This window comes from Schistocerca gregaria, chromosome 6 (genome assembly GCF_023897955.1).
Source record: "Schistocerca gregaria isolate iqSchGreg1 chromosome 6, iqSchGreg1.2, whole genome shotgun sequence".
In the NCBI taxonomy this organism is placed as follows: Eukaryota; Metazoa; Arthropoda; class Insecta; order Orthoptera; family Acrididae; genus Schistocerca; species Schistocerca gregaria.
In genome coordinates this window covers 571,761,008-571,782,619 of record NC_064925.1, presented here as the reverse complement: position 1 = coordinate 571,782,619, position 21,612 = coordinate 571,761,008, and positions in this window count along the sequence as shown.

The window sequence follows — 21,612 nt, the reverse complement described above, 5'->3', positions numbered from 1 at the left end:
GTGTAAAGAATTTAAGCTTCCAAGAAAATGTAATCAAAAAATACGGCCATATACGTCACATCTTTAGGTACTTTCTAATTTTCTTATCACTCCCTGGCCGCTATCGACAAGGGATCTCAAGTTGATTCCGTATTTCTAGATTTCCGGAAAGCTATTGACACCGTTCCTCACAAGCGACTTCTAATCAAGCTGCGGAGCTATGGGGTATCGTCTCAGTTGTGCGACTGGATTCGTGATTTCCTGTCAGGAAGGTCGCAGTTCGTAGTAATAGACGGCAAATCATCGAGTAAAACTGAAGTGATATCAGGTGTTCCCCAGGGAAGCGTCCTGGGACCTCTACTGTTCCTGATCTATATAAATGACCTGGGTGACGATCTGAGCAGTTCTCTTAGACTGTTCGCTGATGATGCTGTAATTTACCGTCTAGTAAGGTCATCCGAAGACCAGTATCAGCTGCAAAGCGATTTAGAAAAGATTGCTGTATGGTGTGTCAGGTGGCAGTTGACGCTAAATAAGGAAAAGTGTGAGATGATCCACATGAGTTCCAAATGAAATCCGTTGGAATTCGATTACTCGATAAATAGTACAATTCTCAAGGCTGTCAATTCAACTAAGTACCTGGGTGTTAAAATTACGAACAACTTCAGTTGGAAGGACCACATAGATAATATTGTCGGGAAGGCGAGCCAAAGGTTGCGTTTCATTGGCAGGACACTTAGAAGATGCAACAAGTCCACTAAAGAGACAGCTTACACTACACTCGTTCGTCCTCTGTTAGAATATTGCTGCGCGGTGTGGGATCCTTACCAGGTGGGATTGACGGAGGACATCGAAAGGGTGCAAAAAAGGGCAGCTCGTTTTGTATTATAGCGTTATAGGGGAGAGAGTGTGGCAGATATGATACACGAGTTGGGATGGAAGTCATTACAGCATAGACGTTTTTCGTCGCGGCGAGACCTTTTTACGAAAGTTCAGTCACCAACTTTCTCTTCCGAATGCGAAAATATTTTGTTGAGCCCAACCTACATAGGTAGGAATGATCATCAAAATAAAATAAGAGAAATCAGAGCTCGAACAGAAAGCTTTAGGTGTTCGTTTTTCCCGCTAGCTGTTCGGGAGTGGAATAGTTGAGAGATAGTATGATTGTGGTTCGATGAACACTCTGCCAAGTACTTAAATGTGAATTGCACAGTAGTCATGTAGATGTAGATGTAGATGAAATACAACATGGACACCCCGCACGGTAAGTTGGTGTTAAAGCGCGTGCACGAGAACCGATAGGTCGCGAGATTGAATGTCGGTCGGGCCACGGATCTTTCAACCTTTATTTTAAAATAGCCCTCTCTTCTCAGTAGTGTGAGGAGTTGCCAGAAACAACAAGTGATTCGGATCCCGCGTGAAACTGTAGGTGCCCTTGTAAGTAGGCTGTCTAGGTTTTTATGTTGGTAACGGCACATAGTGCTCTGTATCAAAATCGCTGACTGTGCTGTGTGCAGTCTGTAGCTGGTTGGACTCATTGTTGGAATATTCGCTTTTGTAGTTTGGGAAGCTGAATGTGAACAGCACGTAACGTTGGAAAGTTGGAGGTGAGCGGCCAGCAGTGGTGGATGTGGAGGGAGAGATGCCAGAGTTTTGAGAGGTTACTATAAGCGGACGATCTGAACGCGTGTCCGCCAGAAAAAGGAACTATGTAAAGATGGATGTCATGAATTAATATATATATGATGACTTTTGAACATTATTGAGGTAAATACATTGTTTGTTCTCTGCCAAAATCTTTCATTTGCTAACTATGCCCTTCAGTATTTAGTGCTAGTTGGAATCTTTTATTTAGCTGCCGGCCGCGGTGGTCTCGCGGTTCTAGGCGCGCAGTCCGGAACCGTGCGACTGCTACGGTCGCAGGTTCGAATCCTGCTTCGGGCATGGTTGTGTGTGATGTCCTTAGGTTAGTTAGGTTTAAGTAGTTCTAAGTTCTAGGGGACTAATGACCACAGCAGTTGAGTCCCATAGTGCTCAGAGCCATTTGAACCATTTTTATTTAGCTGGCAGTATTGGCCCTCGCTGTATTGCAGTAGTTCCAGTAACGAAGGTTTTTGTGAGGTAAGGTTATTGTTAGTCAGGGCCATTCTTTTGTAGGGATTATTGAAAGTCAGACAATATTGTTTGTCAGTTTAGTGATGATAAGAATAAGTTAAGAGAAAACTGTTTGATTACGTTGAGTTTTGCTCAGCTGTTTCAAAATCAAATAACGTAATAGTTTTTCCAGCACTGTCATTCATAATTTTTCAAAGGGGACGTTTCACCCTTTTACGGATAGATGAATGGAGTAGGTTAGGGACACGTGCTTCGCAGAATTTGCGTCCAGGAGAAATGCTTGAACTAAGACACTGAGCCCGACGTAATTATTATTATTATTAACGTTAAACGGAACGCTCAGACGTAGACTGCTAGTCGCAATTGTCCGAGTTTTTTAATTATAAATATCGTTTTCGATACAATGTGACAACAGGAAACTTGGTCGTGTACTACCCATGAACTGGAGGCTAACTTATGCTTGGACTGCAGGCGAAGATCAGCAGCGCACGTGGTGTCCCCTGTCTTGTACGTGACAATACGGGCAGTGTGCCCTCTCCAGTCTTTCGCCATCCACCGCAGGGAACTTCAAAGCTTAGACAGTGCCCCGGTTGTCGCTTTGCGGGAGGAAGGAGTGCCTGCCCCGCAAGTTTCTATCCTATTTAATGTCGGTTTGGCCGCGTGCGTGGATGCACTGAACTAGCGAATAAAGATTGTGCGCTGTGTGTTGCGTCTTTTGCGTGGAGATTCACGTATCTCGTTTCCGTGGAGACCCACGTACCATGACGCTGATTTGTTGGGTCCTGTGGTGCAGTGATATCCAGACGAAGTTTACTAACCCCTTTATAAAAATGTGGCTGTAATTGGTATGAATGTCCTGGGACGCCAGAAAGGATATATGCGCTTTTACTTTCACGAACTCAGAAAGCTGACAGAGGCATCAGTTCTGGGAATAGCGATGTCTTTGTTAGTAAAATGTGAGGATGGAAGAGATCTTCCAACAAACGAAACAATCAGACCCGTTGAATTTATCGGTTTCTCAGCACAAGACCCAATCCAACTTGGATGTGAATTAAAGGTATGCTTATAACACCTGAAAGATCTAGCAGCTGCCATATTCCTGCTTCACATAACAGAAACTTGTCCTAAATATTTAAAAGTCTACAACAACTGGGATGCTTATCAGCCCGGAAGCGAGGCCGTTTCACCGCTCGTATTCCGACTCTCGTCAACACGACCGAACGCAACCCTAACCAGCAAAAGACAGGCTGCACAAAAATTCCTCTCAGCTGTTTACAGTCGAAGTGAACGTTTCTCAGTGCCACTTAAATTACACGTTGCGTGGCCATTTCAGTTTTTCAGCTTACGTAGATGAGTTGCATGTCTATTTTTCCAAAATGAAATTTTCACTCTGCAGCGGAGTGTGCGCTGATGTGAAACGTCCTGGCAGTTTACTACTGTGTGCCGGACAGAGACTCTAACTAAGCGCATACTGCACTACAGAGTGAAAATTTCATTCTGGAAACATCCCCAAGGCTGTGGCTAAGCCATGTCTCCGCAATATCCTTTCTCCCAGAGGTGTTAGTTCTGCAAGTGGCGTAGGAGAGCTTCTGTGAAGTTTAAAAGGCAGTAGACGAGGTACTCGCGGAATTAAAGCTATGAACAGGGGTCGTGATTCGTGTTTGGGTACCTCAATTGGTAGAGCGCCTGTCCACGAAAGGCAAAGGTCCCGATTTAGTGTCTCGCTCCAGCACAGGTTTAATCTGCCAGGAAGTTTTACGAGTATTTCCATCGCGCATCTGTTGAAATGTTTATAAACTGTAACCTATCTACTTCCAGTAAATCTGTCCTGAGACTGGTATCAATTAGACTTTCTCCACATCTTTCTGTCTTGAACGTCTTCTTCTCTTCACGTCTGTGGGCACTCCACAACGTCTTCTTCTTCTCTTTTCCCTTCTACCTTTTCCCCGTGATTTTCTGTAATAGACTACTACAACGTCATACGTGCCCCAGCCAAGACGCACAATCCTCATGAAGTTCTCTCCTCTCCTACCCTGCCCGGTTTCCCCTCACTTCTCATTCTGTCAATTCATTTCACGTTCTACATTCTTCTTCATAAATACATTTCAAAAATTTCTGTTTTTTGTTTGTTGTTTCTTTCTGACTATCCACATTTCAGAAGCATAAGGCGGCTCATTCCACACAAAAATTTGTCGAACCTCTTCCTGAGTATAATGGGGTGGTTCTGACTATCACCAAACCTTTCGCTGTCCAGAAAATTTTTCAGTTCCCCTGTACGACTTCCGCCGTAATTCATCAAGCTTCTCAAATGATGGAGTAACTGAACTTGTTCTAATACTATTCCATTTCAGATTGTATTAATACTGTCGTCTTCATTTCCGATTCACGTCACTATGTCTCACCAATGGTCAGTTTCATTGCAAACTCTTCACCCCGACTTCCAATATTCTCCGTCATTACTTGGAGCTCTTCTTTCGTTGCTGTTAGTAACTTCTTATCATCGGCGCACTTAACGTTTTCTGTAATGTCTTCTCCCACTACAAGTTCTTTTGACTTTTTCAAGACCTTATTGATTAGATTAAGAGCGTATATATTGAAAAGTGCTGGAAATTCTGTGTCACACCTTCTTTCTGTTACTGAAATAATGTCCGACAGTATAAAAGTTTACACAAAGACAGGTCACTTAAAAATATAATGTCTATGTTTTTTTAAGGTTCGATCTGTCACAAAATTAAAACCACACTGAAAATCTGACGAAGCTTTGCTCAGATATGTTACGCAGTGTCAGTAGTATTCCCGTCACGTCGCAGTATACAGTTGCGAGCGCAGTAAAAATGCCTGGAGCTGTACATCTCCCGCAAAGTGAGAAGTACCTGCTGTCACTCGATTACTCCTTCATGCTCAGCGGTTCCGTGTGATGTCATGCAGCTCTCATAAGCTTAGGCAGCAGCACTGTACGATGAGGGTATGGGAAGCTGGTGCAGCGCTACGACAGAAGTCTAAGTCGGAGCTTCGACTACGCAGAGTAGTAGATGGAAAGTGAAGTTAAATGTTGCAAATAACACATTTTTCGTAAAAGAAAACATTGTCCATTGCACAGTTTATATGTTGTTCTACTGGTCAATTTCGACTACCATATCATTGTCAAGCATCTATAAAAAGAACATAACAACATATAAATATACATCCTAACACGGAGAATGTTTTTAGTAACATTTTGCTGGCTGTGGGCCAGGGTTTTAAAACGTTCTGGATTTTCGCTGTGGTTGTTTCGCGACCGATCGGACATTTAAAAATAAACTGCAGTATCACACGTTGAGGAAGGGGAAATAAAGAGCGTTTTTGATACTCCTTAATGGCGATTTCCCTTAGTCAGATTGAGTATACTAATGGTTGCACAATCTCAGTGGACTAGTTTTTAGCTCTAGGTCATTAAGATACATCGGTTTTTTTATTTATACCTACCATTAACAATATTTTACTAAAGTTACATGCAAAATATGGAAAAGCTGTAATATCACAAAATAAATATTAATTACCAACTTGTGTACCAACACAGAATTCTACTTTGCCTTATGAGCCAGTATTTCTCTGGACACTTTTAATACAGTGAGAGCTACAATTTCCTTACTTTGCTATAATAATTATGTCTTTATGGTTTTCTAGTTCCTAAACTAACTGTATTACCAGGATCAATAAGGCTTACTTTTTACATCTCCATCTGATCTTTAATTTAATGCACTTAAGTCTTACGTTGCTATGGTGCGTCACGAAGTTCCTATTTTCTGATACTGTTATTATAAAACATTCTCTAGGCGACCGCATTTCTTTGCTTCATTATTTCCTTTAAACCAGCTGTTTTTTATCAATTCACTACATTCAGCATTTGTCCAACCATCTAACGCCTGTGGTCCCTTTCTCTTCTCGAAAGCCCCCAATGTCACTCTATCTCTTTTGAAGATATTTCAGTTCTGCGTATGTTCTGATGTATTTTTTGGCTTTCAACTGCAAGGATATTCATCTTTTCGGTTTCGACTCAAAGACGTTGAAGTAGCATTTTGTCCGTTTTGATTCATTCATTGTTCGTTTATGGTCGTAAGTCCAACTCTGGATTTGCGCATTTTGTCTGTACTACTATATTTTAATTTTATAACAAAAGTGCGTATTTCGACTTTACAAAATGTAGATAACATTTTCACTATTTGGACAGACTACATTCTGTTAGAGACTTTATTATTCTATTGTTTTATGTTTCCCATTGACAATGGCTTACTGTGAAGCATGCTGACCTAGTGCTTTTATGCCAGAATCTTTTAAACTGAAGTATATTTTGTTGTAAATGTTCCATTTGGTTCAGGAAGTTGTTTCCGTTTTGCTGGCTTCTTTATCTATTCCACTGGCTTTAATCCATTAGTTCAGGTATTTAAACTATTCAAAGTTTTATTGTTCCATATCTTGTGTTCACAAATTTGTTGCATTTTCCTTCGTAATTGACAACCACTATTCAGAAGATATCTGCAAGCCTGTTTCTTCTGCTACGTTTTTAAACACATTAAACATTATGCTGATACTGTTTCAGATTGTTTACCGTAAAAGATATATTATTGAATTTTTTAAAGAAAGTTCTGTATATTTTGTGACATGTTCAACCATCGTGTGTCACACACATAAATGATAGGACACAAAGGAATAAACATACACAGTAATGTTTAGAATAATGGTAGTGTGGTATATGGTTTAATACCTTGCGACTGTACCAACAGTACGTTTGTTTCCAGTGAGGCTGGTACAGCACCTGGAAATGTAAGTTTTCCGAAACTGGAAGGTGACACGTTTCTAGGAATGCTGCAGTTAGTAGTCAGCTGCCGAGCAAAGCAGGTACGGAGAGACCTTGTTAATCTGAGTTGCGCTGTTGCGACGAAAGTTTCGCAACGCGTAATTAATTAAAACGGTATTTTTCGGCCTGTTTGTTTTTTAATTGGTGGTTTCATTCAATGGGTAATTTTAATAATATCGCTGAAATTACTTCCGCGCCGTTTATCAAACACAGTTTAATAAACAGCACATCTGACGGTGTTTTACTTGCTCTCGTCCCCTCACCCTTGTCCCGAAATGCGAAAATTAGCGCTATAAATGCCCACATAGGTCCCTGAATGGTTATAATTAATTGCCTCTCGAAACGCTGAAGTTCTGGCAGTTTAGAATAATCACAAAGTGCTCGCATACCGGAAAACCGAGCGCAGGAAATATTGGAGGTACCGGAGATAAAAAGCGCTCGTCGAAATCACGACGAGTTTGTTGTTGAAAATGGGAAAAATATTCAAGTGGTATAGCAGCGGTTGTATATCGAGTTGAAAGTACGTATGTAAAATGATATTATCGCTGTTTTTTGTCACGAGCGTATCGGTGCCTCTATTTCCTTTTTGTCGTACACGCGAACCCTTTCATTTCTGCATTCTTTAGACTGTAAACTCTTTCTCTATATATCTGCATTTCACTCCAGCTTTTTCCATCACCCATTTTAGTGACATGTTTACGACCGAATGATTCACGGAGATATGCGCAGCACAGAAATGTACCGCACACTGGTACGATTGGTGAATGAGAATTTCGATGAACTCTTAACATTTCGTGTTCTCGTTGCATCGATTTTATTTTCGAAATTGCTGTCTGCATTACTTGAACTTTCTTTCAGCCACTTTGTACATTATTTAGACAAATAATTTTTATCGAGTAAAATAATGATCTTATTTCGGAAGGAATAAGAAATTCAAAGAATCTACTCTCTGATTACTGCTGCCATGCAAAATCTTTTCTAATATGGAACAAAGGATAAGACCTTGGACGATATCGAAAAAAACTTTGTTTAAATCCTGGTCTCGATCTTCCGTTTGAGGTTTAATGTGTTACAACAAAATCACGTCGGGTACGTGAATGCATGTGCGTTTCCCTCAACTACGATACTGGCCTCCCTGATTCTCCAGGTCAGCCAGTGCAACAAGGAATCAGTCACTAACGTGAAATTTCTTATCGTTTGTAACGATGATTTGGTAACGACCGTGGCATATGCCTCATTAATATGTGTCGCCAAAATAAGAGTTTTGTAGCGCACTTTTTGTGTTTCATCAAATCGCCAGAACAAACTAAATTTGCAATGAATTTATGAAACATTGCGCTTGAAAACAAGTATCACTTAAAGATAGAAGTTAGATATGTGTAAACTTGGGCAAGGAGATCGTCATATACATCTACATGAATACTCTGTAATTACAATTAAGTGCTGGCAGAGGGTTCATCGATCCACCTTCAAGCTATTTCTCTACCATTCTACACTTGAAAAGCACGCGGGAAAAACAAACGTTAACTCTTTCCCTGCGAGCTCTGATTTGTTTTATTATGATAGTCATTTCTCCCGGTGTAGGTGAACACAAAAAATTATTTCCTCATTCGGAGAACAAAGTCGGTGATTGAAATTTCATGAGAAGCTCCTGCCGCAACTAAAAACGCCTTTGTTTTGATGAGTGCCGCCTAATTCGCGTGTCACATCGATGGCATTCCCACCCCTACTTTGCGATAGTGAAAAACGAGCTGCCTTTCTTCGAACTTTTTCAATTTATTCTGTTAATCGTATCTGACGCGGCATTACTCCAGAAGACTATGCAGTCTCTGTAGTAGACCTGTTGCATGTTCTAATTGTGCTACCAATAAATCGCAGTCTTTCGTTCGCTTTCTATGTGGTCGTTCCAGTTGAACAGATGTGCTGACCCAGTCATCGTCATCGTCAGAAGCGTGGTACATCGCGTGAAAGTGGTCTACTACTACAGGCTGAAACCGCTCATATTTCTAATAAATAACTGTGCGACGGAAACTGTTTTCTACTAATTTTACTTCCTGGAAATCTACATCATAAATGGTGATTTGTGCATGTAACATAAACATGTTGATGATTTACGTGGCATATGCGTGAATGTAAGAGATAATATTGGTTTTTTTTAAATTTTTGTTTATTTGTTACCTACAAAAAAGAGTTGGACGGAGGGTTGTAGAACTCTGTTTGCTCCAAATAAGCTGACAATAGACTTGGAGTTGGGGAAAGGGCGCTCCCAGTTTGTAAGCGATTTCTAGTTTCAGTACTCGTCAGTTGCCAAAGGGAAATCTCCCGAAAATCTTGACAGTGAATGACAACAAGAGGTGATTGCTGCTGCTAGAATGGGTGAAAATAGCTGAGGTAAACAAATTGGTAGAGGCACTATTCGCCAGAAGAAATGCTATGCAAGAGCTTTGAAAGCTTAAACCGAGGAGCAGGTGCTCAGTGCGTTCTATGTTGGTTATTATGTGGCTTAAGTAATACCCCGCCACTCACATTCCTCTGTATATACATCGCAACACAATATTGCAAAAGCCTCAATTAACATTCGCGTTATCATTCTCAGTGTATTTCTCCTGAACTGTGGTCCTCCAGACTTCACGAAGTTTCTCCATATTTCTATTATACAAGAAGTTTTGGAAGAAGCGAAGTTTCTTTCTAACCAAAATTTTACAAGAACTTGCGTAACAGAATGCGTTTACAGCAGAAATATTTTATCATTGATATACGTTTATGTATTAAGACAGTTTCTTACAAAGTAATTGCCGGAAGCCTCGTGCATAGGCCGCTCGGTTTCAGGCGCCATGTCACGGATTGCGCGGCGCCTCCCGCTGGAGGTTCGAGTCCTCCCTCGGCCATGCGTGTTTGTGTGTTGCTTTTAGCATTAGTTAGGTTAAGTAGTGTGTACATCTGGGGACCGATGAGCTCATCAGTTTGGTTGCTTAGGAATTTACGCACATTTGATCATTTTTGAATTGCCGGGAGTGAAACGTGGAGGATAAGCAGTATAGACAAGAAAAGGATATAGGTGTATGAAATGTGGAAGTAGGGATTAACGCTGAATATTAGATTGGTAGATCGAATGACTAATGAAGAGATACTCTAGCGGAAAAAAGAGCTTAGAAAAGCAATTGGTCGGAAACATTTATATTTTTTATTGGTTTATTTGATCTGATCTGATCAGAGCCATCAATCCCTCCCTAAAATAAAACCAGGGTTTCATATATAGAGTTTTTACATATCAGTTGCCCAAGAAATAACAATTTTCATGCCGGCAGCGGTGGTCTAGCGGCTATAGGCGCTCAGTCCGGAACCGCGCGACTGCTACGGTCGCAGGTTCGAATCCTGCCTCGAGCATGGATGTGTGTGATGTCCTTAGGTTAGTTAGGTTTAAGTAGTTCTAAGTTCTAGGGGACTGATGACCACAGATGTTAAGTCCCATAGTGCTCAGAGTCATTTGAACCATTTTTTGAACAATTTTCATGTAACTAGTATTAAAATTATTTGAGTGTAAGTAAATTATACTGTGTATGGACCAGTAAAGGCAACACTATCAGTACTCGTACTGGTGCAGCTACTGCCCCCAGCAGTGATAACACCAACAAATAATGACAATAGTAGCAATAATGATATTGGCAGATTATAAGAAGAATTTGTTGAGTACAATGTATGTTTTGTGATATAGTGAGTTGTGAGGAAAGGAAATATAAGAAGAATTTATCGGCTAAGAATACCGTGAATCGGTTAAGAATACTTGGAAATGTTTGAAAGAGGGACGCACAAGGATAACGAATGCTTACAGGGGCAATTGTAATCCTTTCTGTTGTTGCAGTTAGGTCTGCCATTAACTGCCTTTTGAAGCTGGAGACTTTCTTCAGTTCTCGAATACAATGCAGGAAGTTACTCCAGAGTCGGTTTGCTGTGCTATTGAGAACTTCGAGAAGTGGCTGAAAAAGGAGTGTGACCAAAAAGATTTTGCTCTGATGGGAGCGGGTGTTTCTCCCATGTTGTTCACATGAAAACGTTAAGGTCAAGGAGAGATATGTAGTGTTCGTTAATATTGCAATAGAGATGACAAAGTGTATAGAAGCACTGCGCTTGCCTGAATGCAGCGAGGGTGGCTGTGCATATAATGGCGAAATGTGATCAAAAAGTCGAACATTGCAGATACAACGAACGCAGGCGATCATAATCAGTTACAGGCGCCGGGGGTTTCCTGAGAAAGGCCTTATATGGTAACGTCGCTGTAATCAACAACAGTAACAATACGTGTTTGTAAAAGTTTCTTTTTCAGGTCAAAATGAAACAGATTTTTACATTGTTGTAGGGCATGCAGATATGCTGATGCCTTCTCACACACTGCTCTTGCATGTTCCGTCTAGTTTACGTTTACTCTTTGTGAAGCAGAGATTGTGATATTTGTCCCTTTAACGGTTAAACGTGGTAGAGATTACCGATATTTCGTGCTAATGAGCCTAGAATGACCAAACCAGTACTGCCAGGGTTTTTAATGGGTCGAGCTTAAACCCTGCTTCCGACGCCCATTTTGGTAGTGCGTAATAGTCGGTATTGTTGCCTTCTGTTTGACAGCTTTTGTGCCTAGATACAACTGGAGGTCTATAGCTTACATGTGCTACTTGTTTCATAACAAAACTAATGATACATAATTTACGTACAATGGAAAGACTGTAGGACCTAACACTAACTCTGGGGGATGCCAGGTACTACGAGCGTCCTTTGTGACTTCACGGTGCCGGGCGTGAAGCACTGCTGGCGTCACGTCAGATATGGGCGAGACCACTGCACCGCAGCTTGCAAGACATTTAATCTGCTAAGTTTGGCAAATGATATGTCAAAGCTGACAGTATGAAGAGCTGTGCTCAAGTCTAAGAAGCACGTGTCAGTTGCCTCTTGTGCATCCGTTGTAGTGTCCTGCGGTTGGCAGGAAAGAACTAGCAGCCAGTTTGAACGCATTTTATTAGAATTACAGGAAAAACGCCTCCTTGGCATACACTAAACGCAAGAACAGACAGAGAAACCCCACAACTCTTGTGGTGGAAACCTGATAAGGAAACAAGACAATGGAAGAAAATACTGACCAAAATCGACTCTACAAAGTGCAAAGTCCTACTACAATACAACGGCGAGTGAATCCAATGCTAGCTCATGCGTAAGTACTGGCTGGGGCTGTTCCTTGTGGATGGTAAACAGTGCCGGTCTGACGGTTTAGGCGTGCTTATGAAGCCAGGTCGGCGGAGTGATAAATGAGTCATATGAGTTCCGATTAGTGGAACTCTGTCACAAGTTGTCTGACGAAGATGTTACCATGTTTATTTGGAACGTCTATTACTGTTCATGTCCACTGGCGAAGTTTCTCTCCGCGTTCCTGATAAGTGGTCGGCAACCCGTGTTGTGACTCGGTTGTGCAGGTCCTCTAACAATAAGGGTCACCCATGGCAGGCTGCACATGGTTTGTTACCTTTGTTATGGCAGGCGTCTTTACGGAAACTTGATTGGTATTAGTCTAGCAGGCTGTCTGTAGTTTACATTTTTTTATCTGCTTGTGTACTGTATATTTCAAGGTCCAGGACAGGGCAGAAAGAACGCAAAATGATCGGTAATCAGAGGGTGCTGTGGCAACGTCCTTTTTAGGTAATGACTTGACTAGTCCTTGTTTCCAGACCACACAGAAAACACTTGTGGTTAAAGAGTGGTTGAAGGTACCTGTTAAGTGGACAGCAGTGAGTCAGTAATAAGCTTCATCATTAGGACTGTGATGCTACCATGTCTAGTAGATGCTGATATGATACGGTATTGTAAGTAACACGCTTTAAACAGAATTCTTCGTGGCTAACGGATCGATTTATAAGGCAAACGGTGAGGCATCAAGAAAGTGGAAGGACGTTTGTTGGTGATAATTGTAGAGGAGGGTCTAGGCTCGAATACGTAACAGGTTCCATTGGATGTAGGTGGTAATAGTTAAGCAGCGATGAAGAGGCCTGTTCAAGATGTACTAGTGAGTAGAGCCAGCATTTAACCGACCCCAGCAACATACAATAGCTTATAGTTAATTTTTTCATCGTTTTTAAACCAGTTGAAACCAATCCGCAATTCATGAACATCAGTAATACTACGCCTCTGACACATTAAATAAAATTTTAAACTATTTTCTGAGTTTTTCTCTGTAATACATTCTTAACACAGAATTCATTATTAGAGCTCGCTCCTTATCGTCCTAGATGCAAAACAAGCGCTTTAAAGAGCACAGAATCGGTATGAAGTGTTTGGCGCCGACAGTGGACAACAGATTTGTCTGGTGCCTCTTCGGGCAGCACCCCGGCTGGCACACATACAAATGCAAGGCGGTCAACCAGACAGGCTGGAGAGGGGCCTGACGGATGGACAGATGGGGCGCCAAGCAGATAAAACGCGCATCCATCACGCCGCGCAATGCGCGCTGAAAGCCCTCGGCGCCGTGCCGATACAAAAAGCCGGAAACGGCGGCTCCGGTGTCCATTACTGGGTCAGTGGTGATGGATAAAAAAATTTCTCGACTTTTGAGCTGCCGCAAAATGGGAAAAACGTGGAACAAAAAGGGTCGTCAGAGAGAAAGAAGTGCGTAGATACGAAGCAGCCCATACCCGCTCAGGCTTTTGTAACCCGAGACTTCTGTCCTAGTAGTTGATAAAATAGTTAATTAATGCCTTATCATTGACTCCACATTCACAATGCTCCTTTGACTACAGAAAATTTATATCCTATGTCATTTAAATTTCCAGCAGATGCTCGGTAACCCTTCAGCAAATAAGTCATCTCCGAAATTTTGCTGATGCCTTCTGGGGTACTTTGACCCAATATACAGGCTGCAGATACTGACATTTCCGGCACCGTTCTACTTGTTATGAATTTTTGTTGTGTGAAATGAAACGAATTCGGCCCTATTTTATAGGAGCTATTAGCTTCACACATCTCACAGTAGTTCAGATATTTTTTCTGTCTCTCTAAACAAACAAAACTGGTATTAGGCTTCAGGTAAAAGCTATGAAACCTACGAGTAGACATCCATTATTTCAGTTGATGTCCTACAACCAGATGTAGTATCAGCGATAAGTTAAGAGGACGCTGATTGTTTCTGCTCCTTTCGTTGGAGACCCGGTGATGATGGCCACTGAAAAAGTGATCCCCCTATGTTGCTGAGTGGCCTGAAGGTGGTTGACTGTATCACTGAAAGTGGTTGCGTTTGAATAAATCTAACACCCAAAGCTGATGGTGTTATTGTTGGTAATAAAACAGCCTCTGTCCCACAAACCGTTAGAAGATGGATGACTGGTGACACATAAGTTAATTGGGGTCTATCTACAACCGGTCTGTGATTATTGAATATATTCCTTTACCCAGTCGTCATATCGTACTGCTGCAGCACGTAATAATACCCACTTTTTAAACTTATACCCATTCAGTTCAGACGAGAGGACGTCAGCTCAGGGCTTGCACGCCAATTGGAATGTCAACACGGCGAACCGCCGATGTAGCGAAAGGCAGGGCATCAGGCGAGCACTGCCACACAAGCATCGATCGAGGGAAGGAAAAGCACAAAATGCCGCGATACCACAAAACATGGTATGTTGAAATCACACTTTGTAACCTCAAGTGCCACAGCACCACTGCAATAGTCAAACGGTGTAGAAAGACCAAATCGAGTGAAGGAGCGCTGACGAGACCAAATAATGAGGGGAAATTCGATGATACATCCACAGCCAGCGCGTCATATGCACCGGCACGATTGTCTAAAAAAAACCGGTTTTTGTATCTCATAGTCGTCTGCCGTTCTGTCTCTGCCTCTACAGCCACAGAGAATGATGGTATACTGGGCTTCCGTGAAACCACGAAGTACTATTGGGTGGCGATCTGTCTGCTACCTGCTATACCGAGACGCAATATACCTGACCCAGACCACAGTAATGGTCGAATATTTTTGCCTAATGGGACATCACGGATGACGAGAAGACTGGTGTGCGGGCAGCACTCCACCAGTGAGGGTCAGTAGCAGATGATCTGAAACCTGTCGCCTGCACATCGTCCAGGCGTGACGCATTCGTGCACCCCCTTGGCTGACTCACGAACATCTGCTGCAGTCTTGGTCGATTCACGGTGCAAGACCAGGGTCTGTGCTTCACACCACCTGTCATCGGGTTGCACGGCACCGTTTGGGGCGGGCGGCGCCCTCCTGCCTCATGCAGCTACTTCCACAACACGTGGCAGGCGCTCGCTTACCTGCGGCTCTGACGTCACGACTCAATGACACGACATGTCAGCACTTCCTCGCAGCTCACACTGATGCCCGGCCACTATCCGACGCTCTGAGAAACTTTACAAACCAGTAAACCCATCCAGTAGGTGAGTGTTAATGCTGCTACCGGTGCATATCGCTGTGTCATACTACGCCTCGGGGCGTGTTCTGGATCACAGTCCACACTTGCCCTCCTGCACACATAGAGACACAGTCTCCCTGTCAAAATTGGGACCGTTGTCTGGCAGTATCGGTATGATGTGGTGAGGAGACGAGCCATTCTTTTCTTTTTTTGCCTTTCTAGTGCATATATGTATCTGCTTGGTTTATGTAGACTAGTAGAGCCCCTTGAAGAAGTTATTTGTTAAACCAAACGACACTGTGAACTTGCTGTTACTAAAGAAGCGTATTTACAGCCATTGTGCTAACCTGCCAGGTCATGAATTGCCATTTACCACCGCTGTGTCAGCTACATGTGCGAGAGTTTTTCAATAAGTAACGCCCGACGTTTTTCTCTCAAAGCATATTTATTGTTAAGAGTCAGAATTTGGTGACAATATACATCAACATCTCTTGCCCATGTCCTATTTTCCTACGTAGCCTCCATCACGTTCTATGGCCATACGCGAACGTTCCCTGCTGGTAAAAGCTCTTGTCCTGTGGGCTTAGCCATGTTTTCACTGCATGATTGACACTCTCGTCATCTTCAAAGTGTGTTCCCCATAGAGAAACTTTAAACGGCCCAAATAGATGAAACTCAGAGGGTGCCATGTCTGGACTGTAGGGTGCATGAGGCAATGATGTCCAACCGAATTTGACGATGAGTTCCCGGGTTCTCAGACTTGTGTATGGGCGTGTATTATCGTATTGGAGCAAGATCTCTGCTGTATTCTTTTCCGACCGAACACATCAGAAACGGTTCTTGAGTTTATTCAGTCTTCATGTATGCCTGTCAATTGATGGTTGACCCTCTAGGAATCACGCCCACGAGAGCGACGCCATCACAATCCCAGAAGACTCACCATGACTTTTCTGGCAGAGGGAGTTGTTGTCAATTTCTTCTTTCTGTTGTGAATGAGGAAGATACCACTCCAAGGACTGTCTTTTGGTTCAAAATGGTTCAAACGGCTCTGAGCACTATGGGACGTAACTGCTGAAGTCACCTGTCCCCTAGAACTTAGAACTAATTAAACCTAACTAACCTAAGGACATCACACACATCCATGCCCGAGTCATGATTCGAACCTGCGACCGTAGCAGTCGCGCGGTGTCAGACTGTTGTCTTTTGGTTTCGAGCGCAGAGTGGTGCACCCGGCTTTCGTCCCCCGTAAGAACCCGTGACAATGAGCATTCGTGGAACCCATCGTGAGCACCTCTTTGATTATCCGAGAGTCTATAGAACAAACATCAAATGTGAAGCATCAACAAGAACGTTTGTCTGTGTATATTAATGGCTTTTTCAAGAAAATGTGGGGCATTACGTATTGAAGGGCCTTCGTAGTACCTGCAGACGATCTGGGCGTTTGGCGCAGGATTGTTCTGAGTGCCACTGGGAAACGACTTGGCGAAAGAAATGATGTATAATTAATTTTTTTGTCTGTTTTGACTACAGTTTCTCTATTAGTGTTTGTTTGCTGTTGTAAATGGGAATAATAGATTATACAAAAAGCCAGATATACTTTGGCTACTACAGGTGAGACAGTTGCCGCTTTGACGGAGCATTAACTGGTACTGACAGGAGGGCTACGTAGACAGTTCGAAGCGCTACAGGCTGTGGTTCAGCAACTGCAATAAGGATCAATGATTTGCTAGGCAGTAGCGAATGTACCTCCTCCTCTTGCTTTCGATCCACCGGCAGCTGCTTTGACGCCGCCTTTTTCTGGCAAATCACCAGAGGACATTGTTGCGTTCACTGACGATGTTGGGGCTGCCGCTGCACTGACGAGGGAAACGTCCCGTCGCACCCCTCTCAGATTTGGTGGTAAGAGGAGAGGGCCCGGTGGAGAGACGTCAAAAGTGTACACAGGTCAAAGCATGAGAACATTAAGAGGGTGTACTGAACTGGGAAGAAAAAAAGAAAAGTCGGAAGCATGAACGGTCCAAGCAGAAGAAGTGCCACATAAAGCAACACGGAAGAGCTGCGCCGTCGTGGTTACGTGGTCACGACGCTGGACTGCGAAGCGGGCGACTCGAGTTGAAACCTCTCTCGTGGCGATATGTTTTCTTCCCCGCTCTTCGCTGTATTCAAATTTGTGTCTGTGTCGTGGTGTAACGTTCTTGTGTACCAGCGAGATGTAAGAAAGGGACCTATAATGAAAGCTGATTCTGCCCAACTACCCTATTAGTAGGCGAAAGGAGGTGGCTCTCGAATGGGAATCCATACGCTTGATGACGAGGCGACAAGTCAACCGAATCCTTCACAGAAAAATAGGCCAGGTGCGTTGGTGCCGTTCATAGCTCGGCCTCCTGTAATAGCGATAGTGGCGTCTCGTTTTCTTAGTGCGTTCACTGGCGCCACTACGTTTTCTCTCCTTGTCTGACCGTGAGTGGCAGCAGCAGCGCTTATCTGTAGCGCGTACCGCTGTGGTACCATCCTTGGAGCGGCCGCTAGTACACTTCTGGAAATTGAAATAAGAACACCGTGAATTCATTGTCCCAGGAAGGGGAAACTTTATTGACACATTCCTGGGGTCAGATACATTACATGATCACACTGACAGAACCACAGGCACATAGACACAGGCAACAGAGCATGCACAATGTCGGCACTAGTACAATGTATATCCACCTTTCGCAGCAATGCAGGCTGCTATTCTCCCATGGAGACGATCGTAGAGATGCTGGATGTAGTCCTGTGGAACGGCTTGCCATGCCATTTCCACCTGGCGCCTCAGTTGGACCAGCGTTCGTGCTGGACGTGCAGACCGCGTGAGACGACGCTTCATCCAGTCCCAAACATGCTCAATGGGGGACAGATCCGGAGATCTTGCTGGCCAGGGTAGTTGACTTACACCTTCTAGAGCACGTTGGATAGCACGGCATACATGCGGACGTGCATTGTCCTGTGGGAACAGCAAGTTCACTTGCCGGTCTAGGAATGGTAGAACGATGGGTTCGATGACGGTTTGGATGTACCGTGCACTATTCAGTGTCCCCTCGACGATCACCAGAGGTGTACGGCCAGTGTAGAAGATCGCTCCTCACACCATGATGCCGGGTGTTGGCCCTGTGTGCCTCGGTCGTATACAGTCCTGATTGTGGTGCTCACCTGCACGGCGCCAAACACGCATACGACCATCATTGGCACCAAGGCAGAAGCGACTCTCATCGCTGAAGACGACACGTCTCCATTCGTCCCTCCATTCACGCCTGTCGCGACACCACTGGAGGCGGGCTGCACGATGTTGGGGCGTGAGCGGAAGACGGCCTAACGGTGTGCGGGACCGTAGCCCAGCTTCATGGAGACGGTGGCGAATGGTCCTCGCCGATACCCCAGGAGCAACAGTGTCCCTAATTTGCTGGGAAGTGGCGGTGCGGTCCCCTACGGCACTGCGTAGGATCCTACGGTCTTGGCGTGCATCCGTGCGTCGCTCGGTCCGGTCCCAGGTCGACGGGCACGTGCACCTTCCGCCGACCACTGGCGACAACATCGATGTACTGTGGAGACCTCACGCCCCACGTGTTGAGCAATTCGGCGGTACGTCCACCCGGCCTCCCGCATGCCCACTATACGCCCTCGCTCAAAGTCCGTCAACTGCACATACGGTTCACGTCCACGCTGTCGCGGCATGCGACCAGTGTTAAAGACTGCGATGGAGCTCCGTATGCCACGGCAAACTGGCTGACACTGACGGCAGCGGTGCACAAATGCTGCGCAGCTAGCGCCATTCGACGGCCAACACCGCGGTTCCTGGTGTGTCCGCTGTGCCGTGCGTGTGATCATTGCTTGTACAGCCCTCTCGCAGTGTCCGGAGCAAGTATGGTGGGTCTGACACACTGGTGTCAATGTGTTCTTTTTTCCATTCCAGGAGTGTATTTGCGGTTCGTCGTGTGTAGAGCTAGGGGAGTTCGAGACGGAGCAGCAGCCAGTACTCGCCCAACCGCTGGCGACACACATACACTGTCCGACGGAGGGATGTGGTCGCGAGAGAGCACAGCCACGTCAAGGGCCGGATTCAGCGAGTTTTAGTTGACTGGATCGTGACATTCGAGTAGTGCGACTTTCACCTGTGTCTGTGTGTCCGCCCGTCTAAGTGACCTCATGGAAATAAGTTGTCAGTCAACGATTTATCTGGGAGCTTCCCAGTGCCTGACTTGAGTGGGGACGATCGTTGGTTGGTCGTTCGGTCTGTCGTCGCAGCGGACGACGAGCATCTGGTCTTCCAAACGCTTCTGGCTTCTCTGTGTTGGTGCTGACTTCTAATTCGTCCGTGTTGTTTCACTGTGACTGGTTTTAGTATTGTGAGTTGATGGTGCAGTTGCTTTCCTGGTTCCGTGTGTATCTTGTTGCTTTGAATGAGCAGTCATTTTAATGCTGTCTGCGTGCTGGATTTGGTAGAAAGGTTGAGAAAGGCCATCAGTTTGGTTGGGGCGCAGCAGCGAGCAGGTGCGTGCAGCGCAAGGGCAAGCTGAAGTCGCTGGCGAGGAGAGGTGGCTGGGAGAGCGACGACTTCGTTGCACACCGAACCCTGGACGTTAACTTGAGCGAAGAGTTAACTGCTAATACAACTTCGACTATTCTGAGATCTCGCCTTGGGTCGGTAGGTTGTTGCTCTCAGGTCCGCTGGGTCTGGCGGCAACGAGTGAAGTGTTTCGAGGCGGTGAAATATTGCAGCCATCTTTCTCTATCTCTTATTCATAATTGAATTTACTATTGTTCTTATTATGGCCTTGTGATCGCTAACGCCCCAGTTACCTGCCCTGGAGGTTAGCGTACTTTTCCGGCAGTTTACCTTTCCTCGTCGTGTTGATGCTGTCCGACACTGCTTCTAGTTCAACAACTTCCTGTATTGCACTGTGAATATTTTTTGCGAGGTCTACCTTGGTTCTAGTGTTTCCTTCGGCCTTGGGTGTTTTCTGAAGACGTATTGCTGTATGTCCCTTCGCCCTTGCCTAAAAATATTCCATCGTTGTACCGGTGATCGGACGTTAGGCGGATTGATTATTCGGTAGGTCGGCGTTTAAGCTACCCCTAGTATGAGTTGCCATTCTGTTACGTGAGCACAACTCTTGACTGCATGTCTCATCGCTTACTCAGAAGTAGTCACCTTCCTCAAAAATTGTTCAAATGGCTCGGAGCACTAGGGGATTTAACTTCTGAAGTCATCAGTCCCCTAGAACTTAGAACTACTGAAACCTAACTAACGTAAGGACACCACACACATCCAAGCCCGAGGCAGGATTCGAACCTGCGACCGGAGCGGTCGCGCGGTTCCAGACTGTAGCGCCTAGAACCGCTCGGCCACTCTGACCGGCTCACCTTCCTCAGGTCGATCCAGGGAGCACTGTCTGCGGATCACTCTGTGCTAGTTGGACAAGTTGTCATAATTGTTCAAAATTTGCCCTAATGGTTTAACATGTTATTGTCTTCCTCAATTTTAATTCCGGCCTTCAGCCATTAATTGTTTGTAACATTGATTGTGGCTTTAAGCGATAAATAATTTTCAATCCTTTTTTAGTGAGGCCTTCAGCCGTCACTATAGCTTGTTACAAGTTATCAAGATTATTAGAAAGGGTTTCAGTATTTTTAAAAGGTAATTGCCCATCTTATTTATACGTCAGGCCTCCAGCTGTTGTATATTGCTGCTGGCCTTCAGCCGTTAATTGTTCGTAACATTGCTTGTGGCTTTCAGCCGACAAATAGTTTCACTTTGCCTTGAAAAGGCCTTCAGCCGTCACTATAACCTGTTACAAGTTATTAAGAATATTAGAAAGGGTTTTAGTATTTTTAAAATGTAATTGCCCACCTTATTTGTAATTCAGGCCTTCAGCTGTTGTGTATTTTTGAGATTGCTTCTAGTCTTCAGCCGACGAATAATTTCGGACCTACTTAATCAGGCCTTCAGCCTTGATTGTGTGTAACATTGCATGTGGCCTTCAGCCGACAATAACTTGCAGTTCTTCTAATAAGGCTTTCAGCCGCCAGTGTAGTAAAGTCTATTAAAAATGATTGTTGAGAGTTTTGTTTTTCTTTAAAATAAAGCGTATGGGTTTTCTGTGCTACCAACGGTAACCGATTAGGCCCCGTCCACGCCTTTCCTTCTTTCCCTAAGTCCCACGTCTCATACGCACCTAACTTGGACACTTAGTGAGTGAGTGAGATATGCCTCCTTGCCCGATTTAGGTATTCATATGAATGTGA